General features: G+C 43.1%; 1 protein-coding gene across 3 annotated transcripts in view; it reads left to right on the top strand.

Moving 5' to 3' along the window:
• LOC111155370 (LYN proto-oncogene, Src family tyrosine kinase) overlaps positions 1-16,034 on the top strand; it is a 117,099-nt gene that overhangs the window by 22,667 nt on the left and 78,398 nt on the right. The window contains exon 1 of one of the 3 annotated variants that reach the window (XM_022515515.1): positions 10,212-10,313. The exons of the other annotated variants lie outside the window; for them this stretch is intronic. The gene's annotated coding sequence lies outside the window, so the exon portion shown is untranslated. Of the gene's footprint in view, positions 1-10,211; positions 10,314-16,034 lie in introns of those variants that run through there. 3 annotated transcript variants of the gene reach the window in all.

Raw genomic sequence — 16,034 nt, 5'->3', positions numbered from 1 at the left:
CCGAGGGTGGAGAGTGTCTTGCTCATCCTCTCTTCCCCGGCATCCATGTAAGTGAGGTTTTCGTGAAAGTGTGCTGAACGCCAAGTGGTCCCAATGTCAGATTTCGGCTTGGTACACTTCCACGCTCTTCTTCTTCTTTTTAAGATTTTATTTACTTATTTGACAGGCAGAGAGAGAGAGAGAGGGAGAGAGAGAGCACAAGGTGGAGTGGCAGGCAGAGGGAGAGGGAGAAACAGGCTACCCACTGAGCAGGGAGCCCAACGCAGGGCTTTGATCCCAGGACCTGAGATCCTGACCTGAGCCAAAGGCAGACGCTTAACTGACTGAGCCACACAGGTGCCCTCTCCACGCTCTTCTTAAAGAAAATATGAGCTTGTATTTTCCACAACTCCCTCTGTAAAATGGTTAAAGAAACTGTAAGAATTTAGAGTTTTGAAATGGGGAATATTTAGTAGGACTTCCTGGAACTGCTTGATTCTGTTTAACATGTGTGTTTTATCTCTTTTCTTCCTTCTTGCTGGAGTCTGCTTCTGGACTCCCACACCCAACACCATGACTTAGGAACTTCCCTTTCTCCTGTGCCCTGTGGTTTCCTGTCCTGCCTCCAAATCATCTATCTAAACAACACAAAAGAGCCTGAGTGACCACTGAAAATATTTTATCCTCCTAGCAGCTCAGAAGAGTTGAAACTAAAACTTAAGGTTTTTCTTCTTTAGAAACTCTACAATTTCCCAGGAATAAGGAGGAACATAAACTCGTGGGAGGGTAACCATACGCTGCTGTTTAAGGCCACGGCCACAGTGCTTTTGGGCTGTGCCACAGATGGTCCACTGGCAGCCCCTTCTTCCTCTTCTGAGCCTGAAAGCCAAAAATAGGGTTAAATGTGATAAGGGCTTCCATCCCCAGACAGCTGAACAACTTGTACCATTTCTAATTGTGCATTCCCGTTTGGGTATAATTTTCAATATAGATTCAGCATTTTATCCTTGGTCTCCAATTTTATGCATTTTCTTCACAATAAGGCTATCAGCTTAGATTTAAAAAAAGTGATTTGCTTAGGGCTCAGAGGGTCCTTGTTTTCAACCTATCTTGTGATTTTCATCTTGTTCCCTTTGAATTAGGCTTATGGCATCTCTGCTTTTTATAGCATTCATATCAACACTTGGGTCTTTTGGCTTGCTCCTAAATTTTTTGAATTATAGATTTAAAATGAAACACTCCAGTCCCTGCATCCACTATCATCGTGTACTGAGTAAGACACTGCTCCTGATGACTCTGAACTTGGACCAGTGGGCAGCACCACCGTGCAATCATTGGTGGAAAGGCGTATTTGCTGGCTGTTAGGAGAAAGTCCGCATTTGGTGCAGGAAAGGTCATTCAGGGATGCCACCATTTTACCATAGACGTTGAACATGTGAAAGTGAAGACCATTTGGAATTTAAGGAAATTTTATTTCATTTATTTATTCATCTCATTTATTTCATCTCGTTTATTCAACTCATTTATTTATTCATCAGCAAATACATAAAGAGAGATTGTTAAATGCCAGGTTCAGTTCTAGGTGATCTGGAGACAATGAACAAAAGACATAGGGCTCGGCTCTAATGATGCATACATTGCCAATAGGATGGAAAGACAGTATGCTAATAAATGCTTTCAGGCTGGATGAAGGGGCTCTGAGGGAAGTTAAGACTGGGTAATGTGACAGAGGGCATGTTGAGAGGGGCACTAGTTTAGCTAGGTTGGTGGGGGGAGGATCTCTTTTGAGTTGTGATCTGCATGATATGGAAGACAAGGAGAGGAAGAGGATTTTAGACAGAGGGGATGACAAGTGCAAAGGTCCTGAGGTACGGATGAACTTGAGTGTCTGCAGGGAAGAAGGACGTCTCCTATGGCTGAAGCCAGGGGGTGGGAGACTTTGGAGAGGCAAGCAGAGGGCCCTCTCCAAACACTCCCACCTTCTCTGATCACAGGCCTTCCAGACTTTGGTAAAGAACTTAGTTTTTATTCTAAATTCTGAAGAAAGCTGTGGGAGAGTTTTAATCTGTAAAGATTTGGCTATGTGGGGAAGACAGGGGCAGACAGGGCTGGGTGGTTGAGCAAAGAAAAATACAGGATGCCAGATTCAATTTACATATCAGGTAAACGATGAATCATTTTTTAGTGCAAGTGTGTCCTGTGCAAAAATGAATTACCGTATCTGTGAAATTCCGATGTCAGTGGGTGTCTTGTGTTTTATCTGGTGGTTGGGGCTCCTATGTCCTTGGAGCCGAGGAGAGTCAGACTGGGGACAGTTTATGCTTGTCAATGACAAAACCTTGCCGCTGAATTGGGTTTGGGGAGTGAGAAAAAGAAGAACCAGTGTGACTTGGTTTTCATCCTCAAGAGCTGAGGGTGCCCTTCACTGAGATGGAGATGGTGGAAGTGGTCTTGTGTGTGTGTGATGAGGACATGTCTTATTTAAGGGTATAGCAAACAGGAAGTGGAGACACGGAAGCCTGATTCTGAGTGAGCTGAATGTCATTGTGATTTGTTCCCCATATGTCCTCATCTCCTCCAGCATCCTCTCTTCCCTCTCCCCATCTATTTCTATTCAGAGAATAGCGTGACGGGCACAAGCCACTTCCTAAATGAACCCCAAAATGGGAAAAGTCAGTGCACCTCATAGGATCCTAAAGAATATTTCTGTTTCATTGTGTAACAGGTTTCTGTGTGCCTCTTTTGTCATGTACCTTTATGGATACCTTGATAGGCTTAATGAAGGAAAATGATTTTTGCAACAAAGAGGTTATGTGGGCGGTGAAAGACAGAGAAGATAAACCAGGCTCAAAGTGTCTGAGTTACAACATTTACAAAATCCAGCATTACAAATAGACCCGACCATGGTTGCACTTAAGTACTTTCTGAAACTGTAGCTCAAATAAGAAATTCTTTCATTTGAAATAAAAAGCAAGAGTTCATAAGCACAGCTAGAAAATTGAATTTCCTGATAAAAAATATCTTTTGAAAAAATGGACTATAAATATTATAATTTCCTTTAAGGTGGCCGTTGTAAAAAGTTCATTGACCTTGACTTTATTATTACTATTATTATTTTTTTTCTGTGCGGGGCTCGATCCCGGGACCTGGGACCATGACCTGAGCCGAAGGCAGAGGCCTAACCCACTGAGCCACCCAGGCACCCCTTGACTTTATTCTTATATAGTATAATAGCACTTTAGCATATAAGCATTTTATTAGAGAGGATTTGGATGTAAGATGGCTTTGTATCCAGAGAATGTTTTGTTTTTGTTTTTGTTTTTTTAAGAATTTTTTTCTTTATTTATTTGAGCAGAGTGGGAGCCTCAAGCAGACTCCCTGCTGAGCAGGGAGTCCAAAGCCTGGCCCCATCCCAGGACCCCACAATCATGACATGAGCTGAAGGCAGAGACTTAACCAACTGAGCCACCCAGGCGCCCCCAGAGAATGTTTTAAATCAAAATTGGATATATTCCATGACTTTTTCTTTTTTCCCTACCCATTCTTTTCTCTCTCTGTCTCTCTTTTTTCCCCCCTACCCCTTCTATTTAAATCTTTTAGGTAGGAATTTTACCAAAAATTCTCATTAAAGTACAAAGAGTTAATGAAGTTTACTATGTCATTCTCTTTCCAAAGAATCTCACATTTTAGTAGGGGACTCAGTATCACCTAAGTCAAATCACTGTAAGAATTACCTGTATTGTTTGCTACCTATGCCCTCAACCCCCCTACGGATGCTACTTCCATGGTCTGTCGAGTGCAGGGCCCACGAATCTTTCTCACCAATGTGCCGGTCATTCCTGTGAACAGGCAAGTCTGGAATGCACTGGCTTGCATGAGGGGATTACAGGTGTCACAGTTGAATTCCAGCTAGGGTAGAGGTATGAGTGGAGAAGCCTTTGGAGAGGCTGGAGGAGAAATAATTGGACCCAAATGATTTCATTAGTTATAGGGTTCAGCCAAGTTTATCCGTGTCTTCTCATAGGCTTGGCAGTATCTTGGGCACTGAGGACACTCCGGTGGAATGAACAGTGAAGCGAGGGCTGGGGCTGAGATGGCCGGGGAGAGGGAAGGACGGAGGTGCCCTTCGGCGTAAAGGTTGAAGTCAGTGTTTTCCGCAGGACGTGTGCTTGAGACAGGTGCATGGTAACAAGAAGGAGGTTGTTTGTAGAGGGTGGTACTGCAGGGAGGGGCAGGTGCCCAGGCACGGAGGAGGAAGTGGAGGAGGACAAGGTATCAAAGGCTGCAGGGTACTGGAGGTGGCTGGTGAGTGGAATGGATGGGAAGGGGAAGAGTGCCCTGTAAAACCAGGAAGGTAGGTCCCTGTGGAAGGAGCTTCTTGCCAGGCTCTGAGGAATGAGGAGGCAGAGGGGCGGGAAAGAATTGTAGTTGTTTTTGGAAAGATGTTTGGGGCAGCCCAGGAGCATGTAGTGTGGGGAATGGAAGGTGGTGATGATGGAGTGTGTGTGTGCGTGTGTGTGTGTGTGTGTGTGTGTGTGTAGGGGGCACTGGGGAGAACAGGAACGGGAATGCATGCAGGAGGAAGGAAAGCTGGGTCGGAGAGTTTTTAGTACAGTTGTGTGAGGTCAAAGGGGGTCCTGAAGTAAGCCAGCAGGATTCAGACACTCATTCTAACGGGATTGGGGGAACCCTGTGTGTGTGCTCACAGGCAACCCTGCTGCCTCCATGAGCATTTTATGTATTTAACGTGAAGTATGCTGAGATGACCCCAAACTTTTGGGTACAAGTGTTTCCTTAAGATGAGAGTGAGAAAGCAAAGGCGGGAATATTCTGATTTCCTGATGTAAGATGTGCTCAGTTCCCTTAGAGTTCAGGGAGGGACTGACTGCATGGGTGGATCAGGCCCCATCAGCTGTCCCCAGCCGGCCCTGGGGAGACCGCTGCCCTTCCAGCTATCTGCATGCACTCCCAGGAGTAGCCTGAGCTCTGGGACCTTAACTTGAGGTTGCCAGGACTTTTGGTGGCCATCCAGACAATGGAATCATCATGGCAGTTGTGTTTCTTGTACCTCCTTCCCGTCAGCCCCAGTCTCCCGTTCCAGACACAAGGATACACTGTTTCAGAACAAAATCCGGTAGACTGACCTACTTGGTAAAATAAGAAGAATCCAGGAAGTTGCTATTCTGTGAACTCCCCCATCCCTGTTCATTTTGTTTGTAACAGTGAAGCCAAGTTTCAAACAAATGCAGAAAAGGTGAACAATGCTAATGGATTTGTTTCCAGTGGGATCAGGGCCAGTTAAACTTAAGGTGGGCTCTTCGCCATCTGCTTGTATGCCTGAGGTTTCACCTGCTTTGAATTAGGATAATTTAATAAAGTCCAATTAGACTGGGAGAGTAGTAATGGGTTTGTTAATTAGATAAAAAAATTATACTTTATGATACTTATGCTAACCGCAGGTTGATGGCTGAGACCATACTCTGTCTTAAAGCACTATCTATTAGCTGTCCTTCTGTCTGTGTCTTATTTAATTTCTATCACACTGTGTTGGGGCTGTGTAGTCTCTGGCATTCTAGAATTGGGTGCTGTAACTCTTACGGTCTTTGCTGGATCTTTTGTGAAGTTTCACTCTGTGATTCCAGATGTCCTCAGGCCCCTCCCCCTTTTTTTTTAGATTATTTATTTGACAGAGCGAGAGAGGGAGCACAAGCAAGGGGAGTGGGAGAGGGAGACGCATGCTCCCCACTGAGCAGGGAGCCTGATGTGGGGCTCGATGAGGGGCTCGATCCCTGGGCCCTGGGATCCTGAGCCGAGCCGAAGGCGGATTAATGGCTGAGCCACCCGGGCTTCCCAACCCAGATTGTGGCTCCACTCAGAGAGTCTGATTCCAAAGGTCCCAGTTGGGCCAGAGTATTTGCATTTTTTGCCCATTCCCAGGAAGTCCTGAGCTTGCTGGTCTCGATTGACCTTTCAGAGGTCTTCTCCAGCTCAAGAATTTTGATTCTGTTTTCCTCTATAAAGCATCAAGTGGGGCCTGGTAACATTTCTCAAATGGGTGATGGTGTCTTCCCATTTCTGCCCTCAACTTCACGGGTGTTTTCTCTAATTTCTCCTTCTTTCTCCTGCAGACGTCTGCCAGTCACAGGCCTGGGGCCCTGGGTCTCTGCTCCAACAGCTCCCTCCAGCCCCTAAAATACCCTTTACCTGTCAGCACCCAGAGGCCAAGGCACACCATATTCACAGTGTGCAGCCATCCTGGGGAGGATGGTGGCACCCAGTGGCCCTCACTTCTGTAGTCTGAAGTGAGGACTCTTGGAGTTTTTTTTGCAGTACACCCCAGAGAGCAGATGGTGCTTACCTAACAGCTCACGTCTCAACTCTGGCTCCATTGCTTACTGTTTTGGTCACCTTGAAAAAGTCTCTTTACCTCTCTGAGCTGCAACTTTCTCATCTGTTAAATGGGATGAATAATAGTATCCGCAGGATTGTTCTAAGGATTGAGTGAAACAATCCACGTAAAGTGCTTGACGCAGTACCAGGTACCTAGCAAGCGTTAGATAGATGTTAACTTTTCTCAGGTGTGGTCAGCAGCAATGTTTAGGTGGGAAAACAAGTTCCTCATGGATTGGAGATGATGATAATACGATTACCCTGCATGAACCAGGCAGCAGGCTTTTGAAATATTACTCATTTCACCATTAAATGGGAAAAAAAGAGACCTTCTTGCTTAAGTTTATTAAAATTTACTTTAATAATAATTAAATTCTCTGTACTTAAAAAGAATGTGAAGCAGCACTACCAGAAAAATGTAAGGGTAAAGCAGAACATGGATTATGATTTCTAAAATAAGTGGATATTCAGTAAGCACGTACTTACTATATCTCACAAGCTCTAAGGCAAGCATATTTTTACATTTTAATACCTCTGAAATCTCAGTTAAAGGCATCTTAATAATTTGAAGGGTAGCCATTCTGTTTTGTTTTTTAAGATTTTATTTATTTTGAGAGGGAGGGAGGGAGAGAGAGAGAGACCACACAAGCAGGGGGAGGAGCAGAGGGCGAGGGAGAGAGAGAATCTCAAGCAGACTCCACAGGAAGTGTGGAGCCTCACACGGGGCTCGATCCCACAACCCTGACATCATGACCTGAGCCAAAATCAAGAGTCAGATGCTTACCAAACTGAGCAACTCAGGTGCCCCTATTTTGTTTTCTTTAACAGTACATAATATAATGATGTAAAAATCGACAGTGTTTTAGGTTCAGGAAAACATAACACTTTGAGCAAATCAATTTGGTAATTCTATTTTATGGAAATTATTTCTGTGATAGTCCCATTTGTTAGCTAAGTCTTGAGAAAAGATTTTATCGAGTCAATCATTGGCTAAAGAAGTACTGGTTTTAAAGAAACATTTTATTTTGGTTTTTGAGGGCAGAAAGGGAAAATGTTGGAGAGAAATATTGGGTGTGTTGAACATTAATGTGCTTTTAATATCAGTAAATTGCAGCTGATGAGGCTATGTTTCCAGTGTATACTATGAAACAGTCCTATTTCATTTAAAAATAGTGCTTCTAAGGCTAAATCTCTTTCTTCTAGACTTCATCAGATTACTTTGGGTGAATTTGATTTCCAAACATAAGATTTCCAAACACAAGACCTGATTTCCAAACATAAGACCAGTGTGGAAGGATGTAGGCAAAATGTAGATCACAGAGCAGTGGAGAACTGTATTTACATCACAGGGCAATGGTGTAGACTCTTACCCTGGAACAATTGTTCTAGATGGGTATCCTGTCTTTGATGATGATTCCTGAGCACCAGATGTGAAGGAAGATATAAATCCCTCATCATGTGCTGAATTTCCCAATACCCCACCCGTGAGAGAAGAGCACAGACCGACCTCTCTCTGGCTCTATCCTAGGAATGTGGATATAGTGACCCTTCTGGAAACTGTGCAGAATGATTAAATGCGGCCTCAGGCAGTGTGTGTGCAGGCATGTGTGTGTGTGTTATATCAAAGAGAAGACTTACAAATTATCAGAGAAAATTTAAAAATAAAAATTTAACTTGGGGTGATGGTTAAGGTCAGGGAGAGTTGTTATTTTGAAACTGCCCTTTTAAACGTTTGATATGCCGGAGACACTAATAATAACATTTTGTCAAACATGCGAAGTTGCGGGAGTGAGAAAGGAGAAGCTGGTGTTAATGGGCTGATGATGTGAACTAAAGAAAGAAGGAAAGGAAAAGAGTTTCCTAAGTTTGCACACACTGGGTAATTACCCTCCATTAATATGAAGATGTACTCGACTCCTAGGAGATGGCCATGTCTTACAATATTTATGCCTCCAGTGTCTCTCTTCTAATGTGTTCAACAAATGAAAAAGATACCAGATTCATGGATGGGTAAAACTCGAGCTGGAAGAGATGGCTGTTTTGTTTGACCCATGTGTTTTACAAATGAGGAGATGGTGTAGGTCCAGAAACAGTTAAGGAATGTATTTGAGATGCTCAGTGGTCGAGACTTTAACGAATTCCTCCCAAATATATTGATTTGAAGTTCCATGTTTGTCAGAGATGGTTACATAAAAAAGACTGACTTAAACTGAATAACCTGTTGTCTTAGTAGAAGTGTGTTGGGTTTCCATGGAGACCTCCTTTGGCTGGCTTAAGCAAAAATGGGGAATTATTGGAAGGAAGCTGAGAGACATTGCCCAAAATTGTCCAGAACCGAAGGAAACGCTGAGCAAACAGAGCTGCAGTGGGAAGGAACCTGGGTGGCCTCTGGACAGCCCAGCTCATGATCTCCTGCTGCTGCTGCCTCAGCCCTGCTCCCTGGCCACTCCTCTGCCTCTGATCCAGATGTGAGACTTCACAAGGCTGGCCTCACCTTGAGCGTGGTCTGCTCACATGGGCCTTGCTGACCAACCATCCCAACTCTCCCTCTCCTGAGACCCTGTCTTTTCTTCACTGTATGTACCATCACCTACCAGTCTTCCATTTACATGTCTGCCTTTGGAGATTTTCAGATACTGATGCCCAGGCCTGACCCCCAAAGATTCTGACATACCTGATCTGGGCACTTATTTTTTAAAGCCCCCACATTGTGTTCTAAGGCACAGACAAGGTTAATAAGAATCGTGGCCTTAATGCATTTCTAGACCAAAGACAGAGTGCTCTAACCTGTCTTTGTTGCCCTAACTAACCACTGCTGCTGAAAATATGCTTAAAAGAATTAAGGATTATTAAGGAATAGCGAGGGAGTTACTTGTAGATAACCACACATGAATGAAATTGACAAGAGCCCTCTCCTCCTGAGAGCCTGCTAGTGGTCCTTAACAGTGGCCTTACCTACAGTGGCAATATTCTCATTTTCCAAATGACTGAATGGAGACCGAGGGGTTGAAGAACGTCCCAAGGTCGACCAGTAGCTTGGGATTCAAGCTCAGCCCGTACCCACAGTTCTTGGACAAAGGCGACCATTATGCTGAGAGTGCCGAGATCCTGAGGGCCTCTCTCCTGCGTTCCCCTGTGGGACCACACAGGGGCGGTGGTGAGGATCCTCCACCCGTCTGGAGGTTCAAACAGCCAACCATGACACATCTCTGACAGAATGGTGGCTGAGTGTTGGGATACGTTGTCAAGGGAGAACACATCTTTAGTAAAAATGCTAGGCGAGAAAGAGGATCTCAATTATTGCAAGAAAAGCAGAACATGCTGGGCGTTCAAGGCTCATTAACGGAAATGTGAAGAATGTGAGTGAGGGAGAGCCTGAACCTAAAAGTAGTTTAGTTCAAAGAAGAGAAAGAAGTCGTGGGGGTGGGGTGGGGGGATGAAATTTTGAATTTTGTCCTTTTTAGGAAATTGAGATGTTGTGTAGTGTTTGGTGAGGAGAATGGGAAACATAAATATGAATGGTCTGTTGCTATAGTGCCTGTCATAAAAATAACGGAATAGAAGAGACTTCACTGGAGAGGCTAGACAACCTCCCCTCTGCCTGGGTGATTTGGAAATGGACTGCTTTTAACACCCAGGGATGGACAACAGGCCTCTGAGAGTTCTTGAAGAAAGAATCTGTAATCCTTTTGGGTTTAACCATTAGGCAAATTTAGCTTCCTGGTTTCAGAAAGAGAAAACACACCCACAAAAAGAAAAACCCAGGCCCGTGGGAACAAGTAACTTCCTCCTCCTGGGGCTGCTTGAAAACCCTAATCTGCCTGTCATGAGTCCCTTTCCTGCTCAGCATGAGGCTGGTTGGGGAGGCATCCAAGAGGCAACGGGGAGTGAGGAGAGAGAGGGCGCCAGCTTGGATAAGTAACTGAATACACTTTGGCTGAGAGGTAGGTTTGGAATGTGGTTCTCAAGGCAAAGAAACTGGTGAGAGGCGCCCTTCTAACTCTGTGTGCTGCTGGGGGAATGAAGGACATGAGTGACGGCTGAGTGCCCCCTCTTTGCTCCCCTGCCTCTTCTGCCCTTCCGTCTAACACACCTTGAAGCCGAAAAATCGAATTCTTCATTTCTTACTTGCTTGGTGACAAAATCCAAGAAGAGCCAAGGCCAAGTGAAAAAGAAATATCCGCTAACACAGAACTCATTTTCCTGCCAAATATGTCAGTGTGTGCTGTTAAGTCCAGTAAAGCGATTTAGCAGGTTAATTGAGGGGAGCCCCGTGTGAGCTGGGGGCAGGTCTGCAGTCTGGGCCACTTAGATTTCAGTAAAGCACACGGAGGGTAAGAATTGAGGTGGAGATGAGGGAGTTCATTAGAAGTTATCTAGGGTACTGTGAAACTTGGAGAGGCTTTAGTTGTGAGTGGAATCCACACTCAGGAAGACTCCGTAGCAATTTTTATTTAACAATTTTGTTTGTGCCAAAGGTTGCAGGAGGTGTTCTTCGCTTAAGTATGATAATGTCACTATAATCTGGCCCTCCTTGTTTTAGGGGACAGGGAGGGAAAACGGGAAGTAACACATTGTTTACTTGTTTTGGGAGAAGCATTCAACAGATGCTATTTCGTTTAATCCTCACAGCAACCCTTGAAGGAGGAATATTATTTACATTTTATAGACGAGTAAAGTGAAAATGAAGTTTAAAAATTGAGTAACTTGGGGCGCCTGGGAGGCTCAGTGGGTTAAAGCCTCTGCCTTCAGCTAAGGTCATGATCCCAGGGTTCTGGGATCAAGCCCCGCATTGGGCTTTCCGCTCAGCAGGGAGCCTGCTTCCTCCTCTCTCTCTCTGCCTGCCTCTCTGCCTACTTGCGATCTGTCAAATAAGTAAGTAAAATCTTAAAAAAAAAAAAAATTGAGTAACTTGCTGATGTTTATATGGCTATTAATAAATAGAGGAACCAGATTGGACCCAGGTTTCCTCATCCCAAAGCCCTTTGCTACTTCACTTCAGAAAAATTCTCTTTTTAATGGAGAGATTTACAGTCCAAATTCTTTGAATGGTCACAGACTCCCAGTTAATGAGAGCATTTTGGTTGTTTTCACGGTCTAGATAGGTCTGAAATTGGAACAGTTTTGGGGACTAACATTTACTGATCACCTATTAAAAACTAAAAAAAATACGGGTAATTAGTCTTACTTAGAGAAGTGCTTCTGATTGGGTTTTCTAAGTTCAGCTTTAATTCAGTAAATGTTGTTTTATTGCTCACTCAGTAACTGGGTAGTGGTTCTGTGTGAGTTTGGGTGGTGGAAGCAAGGTGTCTACAACAGAATATGGAGTTTCTGCCCTCAAGGAGTCTCTAGTCTAGCAAGGAGAGCTCTACACACATTCACAGACAGGCAATTTAAGAGTTAGGTACCAATATCAAATAGTACTATAAGAGATGTCTTGGGGCTTGCACCTAAGTTCCAAACTGGAAGAGGAAGAGAAGGATGTGTTCTGAGGGGATCAGGCAAGATGGGGCGTGAGTTAGGGTTTGGAGGGTACACAGGATTTGCTCGTATGGGTAAGAGCCAAGATGCCAATCAAGGCAGGCTCAGGCTGCCATGCCAATACATACCTGTGTCCATCAGGGAGCCTTCCGTTGGGAGTAACACAGGTGCTGGCAAGGTATACTGTTGCCAGGCTGTGGGGGGCTGCGTGGCAAATTAAATATTTAAGATTTTATCTTGTTGGCATTGGCAGTGGGGCTGATGGCAGTATTAGAGGCGATGGTGTATCACCAGTGACTGTAAACCCACATCTAACATTTGTTGAGTGTTTGTTCTGTGGGGTGCTCTATTCAACAAATGAACATTTATAGAACACTTCCAAGTGCCCAGCCCTGTTCTCTGTTCTGGCAATATGCCAGTGTCCAGAATTAATAAAAATCCCTGCTCTCCTGAGAGGAGAGACAGATGATAAAATAGATCTTGTAATCTGAATTCTTGTAATAATGCTGCAGAGAAACGGAAATGGGGAAGTGGGCAGGGTGGGGATGACTGATAGGACATCGCCATTGTAAAACTGAGCCCTGCAGATATGTATTAACTCATTGAAATGGTGAAATGTTAGAAGGTGGTCTGAGGAACGTTGAATAGAGAGGGACACAAAGATGATGTCATTTGCAAAGATGAGCAGGGAGTAGGGGACGGACTGATGCTGTAGGGACTAGTCAGTTTTCCCTAAAATGCTATGATGTTAGTAATTAACATCATGTAGGTTTTCATAGAGAAAGAAGACTCATGTAGGAAAAACCACCGGAATACACAGTTTTTCTGATCCACGCCTTTTCCTAAGCTTTGAAACCAAGCACAATGTATATTGCAAAAGGGACAGGGCTTGGTGGGGAGTTGTTTCTGCTGCATAAAGTGTGACATGGAGGTCACAAAGATGATAGAGGTTCTGAGCCTGGGTGAATAGGATGCACAGAAAAAGGAGATTTCATTAAGGAAAATGGAAATTCAACAGAATATCTGTCATGCTGTTTCCACGATTTCAAAATTTATGAGATTAATTGGGGCATCCCCTGGTGTATTCAAACTAAGAGTCAGTGGCTTCTCCTTATAACGGGGTAGGCAAGATGAAGTTCAAGGTGGTGGGTTCCTGTGCCAGGAGACCTTGCCTCTCCTCCCCGGTGTGCCTGGCCAGCCGCCCCACCCTCAGCTGTCTTTCTGCCTCGCCGCTCAGCCCGTAGCCACCTACCTAGTCTGTCTTAACCCGCCATCTGTTGCTGCTCACGTTTTAAAGATTACTGACCCTGACTGATGGTAATTTTTACATGGCCATCCTAGAGCAGAAGAAACACCCCAGAGTTCCATTTGTTGGGTTGTTGGGTCTAAAGAACTTAATACATATTTGTTGTAATAACTTAGTACCATTTGAAAAAACAGTACACACACTGAAAGCAAAAAATATTATTTTTATGTTATTCTTAAATGAACACAAGTGTGTGCTCATTTAAGATGTGTATACCTGTGTCGTGCAGCCTCTCAAGTTTTGGAAATATGTTTGGACACCACCACCCTTACTTTCTGTTCCATGTTTATCTTCATATTTCTGTTCCATGTGATACTTCCTTTTTATCACAGTAACCACAGAAAACCCAGTTTCACACAGATACAAAGTTGTTGAAAGGAATACAGTACAATCTAGTGTTGAAAGTGAGCTACCTTGAGCTATGGGTGGAGAGATCACAAGTACAGACAGAGATCACAAGTAGACAGAGAGGCAGGCAAAGAGAGAGAGAGGGAAGCAGGCTCCCTGCCGAGCAGAGAGCCCAATGCGGGACTCGATCCCAGGACCCTGCGACCACGACCCGAGCTGAAGGCAGCGGCTTAACCCACTGAGCCACCCAGGCGCCCCTAATTAAGATGTTTATTAATTTATTTTAGAGAGAGAGAGCACACATGAGTGGGGGTGGAAGAGGGGCAGAAGGAGAGAGAAAATAGTAAGCAGACTCCCCACTGAGCACAGAGCCCTATGAGGGGCTCGATCCCACAACCCTGAGATCATGACCTCAACGGAAATCAAAAGTTGATGCTTAACTGACTGCGCCACTCAGGCAGCCCAACACTAGCTTTTTGTAGACATTTTGTCAATGGAGAAAGAGAAGATTAAAAACTGACCAACCATAGAAGCGTTAAAGTGTTTTTAGTTCTATTTTAATTTGATTTTAATATTCTTAACAAACTTTTTTCTACATATGAAATCGTAATGTATATAACACCAATCTTGCTTTTTAAAAAAGTTACATTATAAACAATTTTTTTTAAGTTTAGGTACATAATTCTTTAGCTATCCTAAAAAAATTCTGAAATCACTATCAAGGTGATACTTGCACATAGTTTGAAAACCAAAATGGCTAAAAAGCTTTAACAAAAAACGCAGACTCCTACCCCACCTTCCTAACGTTACCGATCCAGTTTTACTGGATAGATCCAACCATTTTCTTGTCCTCAATTTCAGTGGCTCTGTAATAGTCCCTTAAATGGACCACATCATTTATGTACCTGCTACCTGGCCCATTTTTACTTTTTTTGACTTACTGAACTATCAATTGACAGTGATTCTTCAGGATTACTAATTGCTGATAAAATCCTGTTCACTGTGCAAATGTATATGGGTAAACTCATATCATATGTACATACATTATCATATGTACTTTGCCCTGCCTTTTTTATAAGCCTAACTCAGTTTCACCTTTCATTTATCATCACTGGCCATAGGCATGTTGTTAGGATTCACGGCTTTGTTATTAAACATCAGAGCTCCCATCTTTTACCAGTTATTTTCCCAAGTTAATGTAGGAGTTTAGGAATTCAGCTGAGAAGATTTAATGAAATGCTATTGCATTTTACACCATACTTATTAAGCAGGTAACAGCCTGCCCTTGGTAATTGAAAAATTTGGGGTGTTAGGAAGGAGCATAGTGTATGGATATGTGCACATTTTCTCAACTAGACTTCCATATTTTAAGGCAATCATCTTTTCAAAATTGAGGATCTGTTTTCTGAAATACTGACTCAAAATGGTACCTATTCTGTTACAATATACTTAACAAATTAATAGATTACTTTTTTTCAGGCAGTTTTAGACTTACAGAGTAGTTTACTGAATGGAAAGTACAGAGACTTTCCCATATAGCACTCACCACTCCCCAAATTATGAACATCTTGCATTTGTGTGGTACGTTTATTACAAATAATGAGCCAATATTGATACATTGTTATTAACGAAAGTCTAGTTTTCATTGGGTTTGTTCTTTGCATTGTGCGTTCTGTGAGTTTTGACCAATATCTAATGAGATGTATCCATCATTACAGCACTGTATGGCATAGTTCACTGCCCTAAAAATCCCCTGTGGTCCACCTAGTTATTCCTTCCTCCCTCTTAACTCTGGGTAAGCACTGATCTTCCTATTTCCAGTAAACGGTGCTGTTTTGCCTTTTTCAGAATGTTGTATAGCTGCAATCATGCAATATGTAGCCTTTTCAGATCGGCTTCTTTTGTGTATCAATATGCGTTTACCATTTCTCCATGTCTTTTTGTGGTTTGATGGTCCATTTCTTTTAATTTAGGAGTAATATTTTCTGCATGGATATCGTTTCTTTATCCATTCCCACAATGAAGTACTTCCTAGTTGCATCATTCCTGCTTGGCAATTGTGAATAAAGTTGCTTTAAGCATCCATGTGCAATTTCTTGTGTGAACTTAAGTTTTCAATTCATTTGGGTAAATGCAAAGAAGTACAATTATTGAATCATATGTTAAGAGAAAATTTTTAGTTTTGTAAATGGTTGTACCATTTTACATTCCCCCAGCTGTGAGTGAGAGTTCCTGTCACTTCACATCTTCAACAGCATTTGGTGTTGTCAGACTTTTGGATTTTTGCCATTTGAATAGGTGTGTGTTGGTACATATCATTATTGTTTTAATTTGCAATTCCTTCATGACGTGTAGTGTTCAGCATCTTTTCAGATGCTTATTGACTATATCTGCTTCAGTCGTGTCTATTCAGATCATTTGCATGTTTTTAAATTGGATTTTTTGTTTTCTTATTATTGAGTTTTAAGAGTTTTTGTAACTTTTGGCTACCAGTTCTTTGTTTGCATTTTGCAAAGATTTCCTCCCAGTC

The sequence above is a fragment of the Enhydra lutris genome, unplaced genomic scaffold (assembly GCF_002288905.1).
Source record: "Enhydra lutris kenyoni isolate GAN:26980312 unplaced genomic scaffold, ASM228890v2 scaffoldscaffold41, whole genome shotgun sequence".
NCBI lineage: Eukaryota > Metazoa > Chordata > Mammalia > Carnivora > Mustelidae > Enhydra > Enhydra lutris.
Note: the sequence above shows the minus strand (reverse complement) of the source record. Positions and strands in the feature narration are given on the sequence as shown.